The sequence below is a fragment of the Aquarana catesbeiana genome, linkage group LG01 (genome assembly GCF_042186555.1).
Source record: "Aquarana catesbeiana isolate 2022-GZ linkage group LG01, ASM4218655v1, whole genome shotgun sequence".
Lineage (NCBI taxonomy): Eukaryota > Metazoa > Chordata > Amphibia > Anura > Ranidae > Aquarana > Aquarana catesbeiana.
In genome coordinates this window covers 194,773,244-194,786,190 of record NC_133324.1, presented here as the reverse complement: position 1 = coordinate 194,786,190, position 12,947 = coordinate 194,773,244, and the positions used below count along the sequence as shown (strand labels likewise).

The 12,947-nt window shown below is 44.2% G+C and overlaps 1 long non-coding RNA gene across 1 annotated transcript; it reads left to right on the top strand.

Moving 5' to 3' along the window:
• Window positions 1-8,728: 8,728 nt before the first annotated feature.
• Window positions 8,729-12,109, top strand: LOC141126342 (uncharacterized). The gene is made up of 3 exons (XR_012241411.1): window positions 8,729-10,765; window positions 10,961-11,088; window positions 11,193-12,109. It is a non-coding gene; the product is annotated as an uncharacterized lncRNA (long non-coding RNA).
• Window positions 12,110-12,947: the final 838 nt, after the last annotated feature.

The window sequence follows — 12,947 nt, the reverse complement described above, 5'->3', positions numbered from 1 at the left end:
CAGGATAGGAAGGAACAGATCCATGTCACTAGCTACAGAGGAGATGGTTTATTTTTGGTGTGGGGCCCTTAAAGGATGATTCAACATATAGCTACCAGCAGGTCATGACAGTTTCCCCTTGCCCATGTCCACTGCTCATTGTCCTGTTATAATGCAGGGCAGGCATCCTCTGAACCCACAGTCTTCCCTTTTACTTTGTCATCTGATTTAGAGATAAGCTGGGATATGTTCAGATGCTCTTCCAAATCCATGTGGCCAAGCCTTCCAGGAACTCTCACCTGTAATAGGCCAATCAGCTGTGGCGAGGGCATTCCCCACCATGCAGCTGTAAAAAGGCACAAATGTATTCACACCCCTTGAAATTTTCCACATTTTGTCATGTTACAACCAAAAATGTAAATATATTCTATTGGGATTTTATGTGATAGACCAACACAAAGTGGCACATAATTGTGAAGTGGAAGGAAAATTATAAATAGTTTTAAAATTTTTTTACAAATAAATATGTGAAAAGTGTGGCGTGCATTTCTATTCAGCCCCCTTTACTCTAATACCCCTAACTAAAATATAGTGGAACCAATTGCCTTCAGAAGTCACCTAATTAGTAAATAGAGTCCACCTATTTGTAATTTAATCTCAGTATAAATACAGCTGTCCTGTGAAGCCCTCAGAGGTTTGTTAGAGAACCTTAGTGAACAAACAGCATCATGAAAGCCAAGGAACACACCAGACAGGTCAGGGATAAAGTTGTGGAGAGGATTAAAGCAGGGTTAGGTTATAAAAAAATATCCCAGGCTTTGAACAACTCACGGAGCACTGTTCCATCCATCATTCAAAAATGAAAAGAATATGGCACAACTGCAAACCTACCAAGACATGGCCGTTCACCTAAACTGACAGGCCGGACAAGGAGAGCATTAATCAGAGAAGCAGCCAAGAGGCCCATGGTAACTATGGAGGAGCTGCAGAGATCCACAACTCAGGTGGGAGAATCTGTCCACAGGACAACTATTAGTCGTGCGCTCCACATATCTGGTCTTTATAGAAGAGTGGCAAGAAGAAAGCCATTGTTGAAAGAAAAATTGTGAAAAATTGTGGAAAGAAAGCCATAAGAAGTTCCGTTTGCAGTTTGTGAGAAGTCATGTGGGGGACACAGCAAATATGTGGAAAAAGGTGCTCTGGTCAAATGACACCAAAATTGAACTTTTTGGCCTAAAAGCAAAATGCTATGTGTTACAGAAAACTAACACTGCACATCACCCCGAACACACCATCCCCACCGTGAAACATGGTGGTGGCAGCATCATGTTGTAGAGATGCTTTTCTTCAGCAGGGACAGGGCAGCTTTTCAGAATTGATGGGAGGATGGATGGAGCCAAATACAGGGCAATCTTATGCCGCGTACACACGGCCGGACTTCCCGACAGAAAAAGTCCGATGGGAGCTTTCGGTCGGACATTCCGACCGTGTGCATGCCCCATCAGACTTTTTCTGTCTGCATTTCCGACGGACACAGATATAGAACATGTTCTAAATCTTGCCGACGGAGTTTAGCCCGTTGGCAAGTCTGGCCGTGTGTACGCGGCATTAGAAGAAAACCTGTTAGAGTCTGCAAAAGACTTGAGATTGGGGCAGAGGTTCACCTTCCAGCAGGACAACGACCCTAAACATACAGCCAGAACTACAATGGAATGGTTTAGATGAAAGCATATTTGTGTGTTAGAATGGCCCAGCCAAAGTCAAGACCTAAATTCAATTAAGAATCTGTGGCAAGACTTGAAAATTGCTCTTCACAGATGCTCTCCATCCAGTCTGACAGAGCTTGAGCTATTTTGCAAAGAAGAATAGGCAAAAAGTTCACTCTCTAGATGTGCAAAGCTGGTAGAGACATCCCCAAAAAAACTTGCAGCTGTAATTGCAGTGAAAGGTGGTTCTACAAAGTATTGACTTGGGGTGCTGAATACAAATGCACGCTACACTTTTCATATATTTCTTTGTAAAAAATGTTGAAAACCATATATTATTTTCCTTCCACTTCACAATTATGTGCTACTTTGTGTTGGTCAATCACATACAATTCCAATAAAAGAAAATGTATGTTTTTGGTTGTAACATGAAAAAATGTGGAAAATGTCAATGGGGTATGAATACTTTTTCAAGGCACTGTAAATAGCAGTGTATTCATGCATGGACTTTGTGCTCCTGCACTATTCACTTTTCACCACTAGGTGGTGGTAAAGCACCAGATGGACTCTGTTAATGCGTGGCAAAGTATATTGCATTGGAAAATTACCCTAAAGTGATTCTAATGCCTTGTACACACGAGCGGAATTTTCAACATCAAAGGTCCTACGGAACGAATCCGCCGGACAATTAGATCGTGTGTGGGCGTCATCAGACCTTTGCTGTCGAAAAATCAGACGGACTTTAGAAATAGAACATATTTCAAATCTTTCCGACGGACTCGAGTCCGGTCGAAAAATCCGTTCATCTATATGCTAGTCCGACAAACAAAAAGGGACGCAAGGGCAGCTATTGGCTACTGGCTATGAACTTTCTTATTCTAGTCTGGTCATACTTTGGTGTTATCCTGTGTAGGCAAGTCCGTTTCGTCGAAACTCCGTCAAAAGTCCGTCGAAAAGTCCTTCGGAGTTCAGTCCGTCGAAAGTCCGCTCGTGTGTACACGACATTAAGGCTAACGTTTAAAAAATAATAATAATAATAATTGCTCTTTGCAATGGTTTTGGACACAGCTGCTTCCAATCCTCCTCTTCTCAGATCTCCTGCTGGCATTCTTGGCTCCTTCCTCATACTGAGTGCCTCCATAGCAAGCTGCTTGCTCTGGGGGCACACGTGCTTGCTCACTTCTGAGCCAGCTGTGTATGTCTATGGGCACACAGAGCTCAGCCCCACCCCCCGCTGTGATAGACACCAGCAGAAGTCTGCTGCTTTGTCTGAGCATATTAGGAGGGAGAGAGCTGATGCTTTCATGCACATTGTTGGATTGAGATCGGGCTCATGTAAGTATAAGGGGGGCTGGGGGGGAGCTGCATACAGAAGGTTTTTTTACCTTAACGTGGGGTTTACTCGACGTGCGGCCTCATCACGCAGAGCGTCATGGCTTGTTATTGTGGATCTGATGTTTTTAGATATGCATATCCATTCCATACTTATGTAAGTGCAATATTTTTTGTTTTAATACATTTTATGTTTTTTTATGAGCAGTGCATTTATTATAAATATTTGGAGAAGACGTTTTGTGGAGATTGTGATGGATGAGCGTGGGGAGCCCTAGCGATTATCACTTAGGCTCAATACCATCTGGTAAGCAGCTTGGCTCATTCACTCTTGGTGTCATGAGGATTATTCTGTGCATGATTTTTGTGGGACTTTCCTTACATCCACAAGTTTGGCCTTCCTACACTCTTTAATGGGACTATTTGAATGGGCTCATTTTTTATTTATTCTATTTGATATTCACTGGTTGGAATTGATGTTAATTTGTATATGTTTAGTGCTGCATATATATGAATTGATAGTTTTAATTTGTGATGAGCAAATTATGTCAGGTGCTTTACACCTTTACTATTAGGTTTTTACCACTTTGAACACTCTGTACACCTCACAGCTCCCTGCTGGACTGGTCCACACACTGACTCCTGGGCAGAGCCTCCTGTGTTCCAGGCTGACACAATTAAGTACACATAATATGAGGGCTAATATCAGGGTGCGCTGTGGGCTGATCATCACTAAACTGTGGGATCAGCATGGAGACTTTATCCAAATACAGTACAAAGCTGTGAAACATAGGACAGTGGATGGTGACACAGACTTAGTGGAAGGAGACGATCAGCCCACATCCCTGTGTTCATATACAATAGAAAAGTTTTTTTCCTCTTAATTGGGATTTTAAAGGGCAGAGGTCTCCAAAAAATATAACAAAAAGTGTATAAAATATGTCAGATTTATTATATCAAAATACAACTATTTACATAATCAAGATATTGTAGTGTAATTACAAGGACGTATTCTAACCATAATATTGCAAGATCAACATCACATGGCATCCGATTCAGGAGAGGGGGAGAGAAAGAGAGTGGCTGGCCACCGGGGTCCAGAAAGCGAATGTCAGCGCCACCGCCACGAGACCGAGATCGTCAGCAGATTGGGACCGGGCACAAAGGGCGTCGCGTCCGTCAGCTAAATAGTAAATAATCTTGTTAGCTAAGGGTTGAACAGGGTGTGTATAAAGAGGGATTGTCCCAAAAAAAAAAAATGTCTTCACGGTTTATTGAGCGTACCCCCTAGTGGTGAATTTGAAGCACAGGGCTCTGATAGATGTTAATCATACATACCTATTACTGTGTAGGGACTAGGGTTGTCTCTACTCTGGCTCCAAAGAGTGGATGACCATCAGCTGACAACACCTCGAGTGCTTGGGATTATAGAGATGTTAAAAACTGAGGACAGGGAAAGAGGGGAGAGTAGCATGGTAAAAAATATTGCTTGAATAGATATTTGTCGCATATGTATGCAAACATCTGTAAAAGTCGAGTAAGCATACCTAAAAAATGCATAATGAGTAATAGATCCCTGTACTAACTCACATGGAGGTGTTGTTAATGGTAGCTAATGGATCTCAAAAAGCCATAATCCAGGAAGAGATAACCATAGAGCACCTGTGGTCAGCAGCTACAATAAAGAAAAGAGAGAGCATAAGCGCTGGTGATAAATGCAGGCTCTTACATAAATTGAAGAGCATATCATTTATTGTCATAAATTACAGGGACAGAGATTGTGCTCACGATGTATATACATCCTGCAGCGCCAAATAACATTCAAAGCACACCTTAAGTGGATAGGAAAAGGGGGGCTAAACTTCTTTACCTTAGACCGTCACAGTAACTGCACATTCAGTTCAGCAAGTGAGCTGGCAGCCTAATATGCAGCTTAAGTAGTGCTACTAATTAATAGCACATTATGACTTGACTCCACTAGGAGCAGCGTCATCGCTGACAGGAGGAGCCGACTTCCGAGTCCTCGGCGCGCAGACCAGCCCCCCCGCCCCACACACGGGTCCGATCCAGGAGCGGAGTGCATCGCATCCTGGAGGGGAAGAAGGACCCGTGCTGGGAGGGGACTGACGTCCACGTCAGGCACCCGCGGCGTGCTGATCGCCATGACAACGGGATAAACATATCCCTGTCATAGGCGATCATGTGGGGGTGGCCAAGCATTGCCAGACTAAGAGTGACAGCTTTGGCCCCCGTGCGCCGAGTGCCGGATCCGACCGCAGATTCACACGGCTCCCCCGAACCATGGCGCCGCCGATCCGGAGCCCCGGCGATACAGACACTCAACCCCTGAAATGAAAAGGAAACACATGATGCTAACCCACAGATGGTCATATGGGGAAAAACAATAGAGAAAGGAAGTAAACGAGAAAAAACAGGCAACCAGATTAGCTGAAAATAATACTACAAAAAGAAAAGAAATAGAAATGTTTTGGAAAGTGGATACATATGCCGACATATTAGCAAAAACAATCCAAATACAGAATTATTCTTGTGATTACATTAAAAAGAAAAGAAAAAACACAAATCATTTGCTCATTTCTAGTACTGTCATCCTTATTTAACCACAGATGGCTAGTAACTTGCCGGGTTCCTCTGAATGCTGCTGGTGCTACAAAAAGAGGGGGGTATTCACACCGGGGGGTTCCCACTCGGACCCCCCCTGAGGTAAAACCCTCAAGAAAGGGTCTAAAGGACGTGGTTTCGTTAAGGCCTGGTGCCTTAGTGGCCTGGAGACGAAAAATCCACTTTTGTTCTTTTTGCAGCAAGATTTTGTTCCAGTCCCCCCCACGTAAACCTGGATGGACGCGGTCCAAAATCAGGAAGGACAGCTTGGGAAATACCCCAGAATGGAAAATGGAGACGTGTCTGCCCAGTGGTAAACTGGGATTGCACGTTTTCATAGAAATTATGTGGCGGTAGGCTCTCCGCCAGAACTCCTGGTTGGTTTTACCAACGTAATAGCATGCGCAGTCGCACATAAGTAAGTATACTACACCGATTGTTTTGCAGTTAGCAAAATGTTTCGGTGCGTATTTACTGCCATCAGGTAGTTTGGTGTTTGATTTGGTATTCATAAACTGGCAATATGAACACCCCCCACATCGAAAAGTTCCCAAGCATTTACAAGGGTCCTGTTTTCCTGCCCCACCCCCCACATATTCGCTAAATACCAAGTTGTCCTTGATGGACCTGGCACGTTTGAAAGTGAAGGACGGTTTGTCTTGTATGAATGGACCAATGGTAGGATCTAATTTTAAAACGTGCCAATAACGTTCAATTATGTTTTTAACTGTTTTGTGTTGGTTTGAAAACTTGGTGATTATCCGAATCGGATTTGTTTTTTTCTTATTTGTTTCAGTACTAAAGACAAGTTCATGTCTTGTCTTCAGACATGCACGTTTATACGCCCTTTTCAGGCATTTTTTAGAGTACCCGCGTGTCAGCAGTCTCTCCCTCAGCAAATCGGCCTCTCGTTTAAAGACTTCATCACTGGTACAGTTACGTCTGACACGCAGGTACTGACTGTAGGGAAGCGATTGAATCAGGGATTGAGGGTGGAAACTGGAGGCATGCAAAATGGAGTTACCGGAAGTTGGTTTCCGGAAAAGTGAACTAAGGAGTGAGCCATCTTGTTGTTTATGAATTGTTACGTCCAAAAAGGTAATGTCCCATTCCTGGAACGTCATAGTAAAGGTCAGATTAAAGGAATTATTGTTGAGTTCCTGCAGGAATCTCTGAAGTTTGTCTGGGGTACCATCTCAGCACGTCGTCAATGTAGCGACACCACAGGACTATGTTGTCCATGTACGGACGTGTAGATTCAGACTGTTTTAACATGGCCTCCCATTCCCCCAGGTACAGGTTGGCATACGATGGGGCACAGGAAGTCCCCATCACAACCCCCTGTACCTGGAGGAAAAAATTGCAGTCGAACGCAAAATAGTTGTGATTTAGGACAAAGTCCAGGGCATCAATCAAAAAATACTTCTTCCTCACGTCAAGATGGCTGTCACGCGACAGCACATGCCGAATGCATGCCAGCCCCTTGTCGTGGGGAATCGAACTATAAAGGGCTTCTACGTCCAGCGCTACCAGTAACGACTTAGGTGGGACCTGAATATTATCTATAATTTGCAAAAGGTGCAAATTATCCCTAGTATAACTGGGTATGTTTAATACATATGGTTGTAAGTGGCCATCTATGAATTGGCTTAAATTCTCAGTTAGAGAACCATTACCAGAGATAATTGGTCGTCCCGATGGTTTACGTAGGTCTTTATGAAGTTTTGGAAGGGCATAGAATGTTGGAGTGCGGGGCTGATTGATCCTAACATAGTCATGTTCAGATTTGGTGAGTATGCCGGCGGCATATGCTTCATCTACCAATCTGTAGAAATAATTTCAAAGAGTATAGGTACCATCATCCCAGATTGTGCGGGCGAACAGACCCTGGCTTGTCAGGGACCGCCCTCCTTGCCGTCCTTGACTTCCGGGTTGGGGAGCTCTTATAGCGGCCAGCAATGGCCGCTATACGAGCCTCACAGCCTCCTGACGCTGCGCTGGCCGAGGATCGCTCGTCACAGGTGAGTCCCTTCTCTCTCTCCCCCCTGCTGCCTGCTAGCCTGTCCCCCTTCACTCTTTACCCTCAGGTTCTGTACCAGCGTAACACTGTTCGGCGCTCACTGCACAGCTTTGCATGCAGTGAGCATTCTGGACACTCTACCCACTCTTATTTCACACCGGGTAACTTTTGTTTGATGTGAGTGCCTCCCAGCCTTGAGAGGGCTTCTCTATACCCAGCTATGGTATTTATTGTTTCTTTTCTCATGTCATCAATACCCTTTGCTTGCATTAATTGATCTCCATGGTCTGCATCTGCAGTACCATGACATTTACAGGATAATCCCCTCTATATCAATGTGCATGGTAATGTTTTTTTTTTTTTTTTTTTTTTTTATATATTAATTTCTTTTCTGCTGTTGTAACTCTTTGGTTATGCAGTTGCGGCCTCAGTCGTAGGGGGATTGGAATGTTTTTCATGGCCCTGTATGATCCTCCTGACCCTCGGTCCTTCTAATGGGAATTTGTCATCCATCCCAGCTTACGCGTCATACCAACCTTTAATCTTTAGGTGGTGAGTGCCAGCCCTACCACTGTCAGTGTGCAGTTTTCTCCATCTTTTTAATTTCCTTTGCATGGATGGGATTACTGGGCTTCCTTTTCCATCCTGGCTTCCCCCCCCCCCTCTCCTTTCTCCCTCCCTTTCCCCCCCTTCCCCCCTCCCCCCCTTCCCCCCTCCCCCCCTTTTCCCCCTTTCCCCCCCTTTTTTCTTCCCCCCTTCCCCCCCCCCCTTTTTCTCTCCCCTCTGCCCCCCCTTCCCTTTTCTCCTCCCTGTCCTCTTCCCCTTCCTCTTCCCCCCTCCATTTTCCCTCCCCTCCCCCCTCATCCTTCCTTTTTTTTCCCTCCCTCCCCTCCCCCCTTCCTTCTTCTTTCCCTCCCTCCCTGTTCCTTTTTTCCCCCCTCCTTCTCGCCCCCTTTTTTCCCCCTTCCCTCCCTTCTCTTCCCCCCTCCCCTCCTCCCCCTTTCCCTCCTCCTTTATTCCTGTCTCCTGGTTCTCCAGCACCTCACGTCACCAGGTAATATCACACCAATTCCTCCACTGCACTATTATTTCGGACCCTTGAGAGACATGTTACGGGCACCTACACCCCTACTTGTGGTATGGTGACTTGTACAACCTACTAATCTAATATTTATTCACCAGAGGCTGTCTGTCATCCCCTGTGTCCGCCGCAGGGGGAATTTTATGGGGTCTCGCATACTCACAGAGAATTCCTGATTGGGTGAGCTTGTCCTTAAATGTTTATGTCTTGTATGGAATGTTCTGATACATTATTGATAAACCTGCTGCAATAATCTTATATGTATTTGCTGATGCGTTTGTATTTGTTACAACTATTGTATGTTATATTGTAGATATGGTTCTCCTGAAGAAGCGGTGCTAACCGCGAAACCGGTCGAGAAATTAAGTTGTATACATATCTGCCATCGAATTTGTGTGGAATCCACTGGTTCAGACTTTGTGGTATCCCCACCTTTTCTTTTATGGTTATATGCAACGTTGTTATTGTTTACAATCGCAACTATATGCGGTATTGTAATTTTATGAATGTTGTTTCCATTAAAAGTGAATTTTTATAAAATTTTCAATCCCTTTTTACTCTTTACTTCTACTGTATACTTATATGTAGTACCGTAATAGTCCCTTTCTTTTCCCTGTTGGGGGGTGGAGACATTGGCTGACAGGAGCAGCAAGCTACCCTTCCCCCTTCTCCTTTTGATGTTGATTGGATAGTATTTTGTTGCAAATTGCAACATATTGCTCAATATCCAAAATGACTATGTTGCCCCCCTTGACCGAAGGTTTTATAGTAATATTTGGATTAGAGGCTAGTGCTTTAAGGGCTTTGCGTTCATCTGGACTAAGGTTAGGTTGTTTTTTGGAACAAGTTTTGATCTTCCGAATTTCATTACACGTTAGTTTTACGAAGGCCAGTACATTAGAGTTAGTGCTGAGAGCAGGGAATTTGTCTGATTTTTTCTTAAATGATTTAGTGGAAGATTGGGGGGGATCGGATTGATCAAATCAGCCAAGCAGGTGCTCCATGTCGATCTGGTCAATCAGATCCGGTGGCTCATTCTCGTCTAGCAGTGATATCAGATTATCTAGTGCAGTCAGCTCTTGTGATTTAAAGACAGGTTCCTTTGGTGCTTCCTTCGAATATAATTGTTTCAGGAAAAGTTTACGTGCGAATAGTTGGATATCTTTTGTCCAAGTGGGAACCCCCCGGTGTGAATACCCCCCTCTTTTTGTAGCACCAGCAGCATTCAGAGGAACCCGGCAAGTTACTAGCCATCTGTGGTTAAATAAGGATGACAGTACTAGAAATGAGCAAATGATTTGTGTTTTTTCTTTTCTTTTTAATGTAATCACAAGAATAATTCTGTATTTGGATTGTTTTTGCTAATATGTCGGCATATGTATCCACTTTCCAAAACATTTCTATTTCTTTTCTTTTTGCAGTATTATTTTCAGCTAATCTGGTTGCCTGTTTTTTCTCGTTTGCTTCCTTTCTCTATTGTTTTTCCCCATATGACCATCTGTGGGTTAGCATCACGTGTTTCCTTTTCATTTCAGGGGTTGAGTGTCTGTATCGCCGGGGCTCCGGATCGGCGGCGCCATGGTCCGGGGGAGCCGTGTGAATCTGCGGTCGGATCCGGCACTCGGCGCACGGGGGCCAAAGCTGCCACTCTTAGTCTGGCAATGCTTGGCCACCCCCACATGATCGCCTATGACAGGGATATGTTTATCCCGTTATCATGGCGATCAGCGCGCCGCGGGTGCCTGACGCGGACGTCAGTCCCCTCCCAGCACAGGTCCTTCTTCCCCTCCAGGATGCGATGCACTCCGCTCCTGGATCGGACCCGTGTGTGGGGCGGGGGGGCTGGTCTGCACGCCGAGGACTCGGAGGGCGGCTCCTCCTGTCAGCGATGACGCTGACCCTAGTGGAGTCAGCTGTCTTGAATGTGCTATTAATTAGTAGCACTACTTAAGCTGCATATTAGGCTGCCAGCTCACTTGCTGGGAGGATACTGAACTGAATGTGCAATTGCTGTGACGGTCTAAGGTAAAGAAGTTTAGCCCCCCTTTTCCTATCCACTTAAGGTGTGCTTTGAATGTTATTTGGCGCTGCAGGATGTATATACATCGTGAGCACAATCTCTGTCCTTGTAATTTATGACAATAAATGATATGCTCTTCAATTTATGTAAGAGCCTGCATTTATCACCAGCGCTTATGCTCTCTCTTTTCTTTATTGTAGCTGCTGACCACAGGTGCGCTATGGTTATCTCTTCCTGGATTATGGCTTTTTGAGATCCATTAGCTACCATTAACAACACCTCCATGTGAGTTAGTACAGGGATCTATTACTCATTATGCATTTTTTAGGTATGCTTACTCGACTTTTACAGATGTTTGCATACATATGCGACAAATATCTATTCAAGCAATATTTTTTACCATGCTACTCTCCCCTCTTTCCCTGTCCTCAGTTCTTAACATCTCTATAATCCCAAGCACTTGAGGTGTTGTCAGCTGATGGTCATCCACTCTTTGGAGCCAGAGTAGAGACAACCCTAGTCCCTACACAGTAATAGGTATGTATGATTAACATCTATCAGAGCCCTGTGCTTCAAATTCACCACTAGGGGATACGCTCAATAAACCGTGAAGACTTTTTTTTTTTTTTTTGGGACAATCCCTCTTTATACACACCCTGTTCAACCCTTAGCTAACAAGATTATTTACTATTTAGCTGACGAACGCGATGCCCTTTGTGCCCGGTCCCGATCTGCTGACGATCTCGGTCTTGCAGCGGTGGCGCTGACATTCGGTTTCTGGACCCCAGTGGCCAACCACTGTCTTTCTCTTGCCCTCTCCTGAATCGGATGCCATGTGATGTTGATCTTGCAATATTATGGTTAGAATACGTCCTTGTAATTACACTACAATATCTTGATTATGTAAATAGTTGTATATACGTATTTTTCTTGATATACAATATGTTCTATTATGTGTCTCTTCTTGTCTCCCCCCCTTTCTTTGCAAAAATGTTCCTCAGACGGATGTACACCTTACCTCCAGCCCCTGAAGAAGAGGTCGCAATCACTATAAAATACCTCGAAACGCGTTGGGCCTGCACTGTTAATTAGCTCCTCTGCTCAAACAGCTTCTATGGGTCAAGTGTAGTTCCGTCATTTTGTTTTGTACATTTTTGTTGTATCACTATTATTGTACATTTTGCCATCTACAATACCTTTTTCGTTTTTTGTTATCCCCTATTTAGTATGTGTTATGCTTTTAAAATTTTGATATAATAAATCAGACATATTTTATACACTTTTTGTTATATTTTTTGGAGACCTCTGCCCTTTAAAATCCCAATTAAGAGGAAAGAAGCTGTGAAACATACATCCTGGAACCCTTGACCTTGCATGAATGAGAACCTTAGGTGCCACCGATATATATACAGTATCTCACAAAAGTGAGTACACCCCTCACATTTTTGTAAATATTTTATTTTATTATATCTTTTCATGTGAAAACACAGAAGAAATTACAATTTGCTACAATGTAAAGTAGTGAGTGTACAGCTTGTAAAACAGTGTAAATTTGCTGTCCCCTCAAAATAACTCAACACACAGCCATTAATGTCTAAACCGCTGGCAAAAAAACACCATTATTTTCCAGCACTGCCTTAACCCTCTTTGGCATGGAGTTCACCAGAGCTTCACAGGTTGCCACTGGAGTCCTCTTCCACTCCTCCATGACGACATCACAGAGCTGGTGGATGTTAGAGACCTTGCGCTCCTCCACCTTCGGTTTCAGGATGCCCCATAGATGCTCAATAGGGTTTAGGTCTGGAGACATGCTTGGCCAGTCCATCACCCTTACCCTCAGCTACTTTAGCAAGGCAGTGGTCATCTTGGAGGTGTGTTTGGGGTCGTTATGTTGGAATACTGCTCTGTGGCCCAGTCTCCGAAGGGAATGGATCATGCTCTGCTTCAGTATGTCACAGTACATGTTGGCATTCATGGTTACCTCAATGAACTGTAGCTCCCCAGTTCCAGCAGCACTCATGTGGCCCCAGACCATGACACGCCCACCACCATGCTTGACTGTAGGCAAGACACACTTGTCTTTGTACTCCTCACCTGGTTGCCGCCACACATGCTTGACATTATCTGAACCAAATAAGTTCATCTTGGTCTCATCAGACCACAAGACATGGTTCCAGTAATCCATGT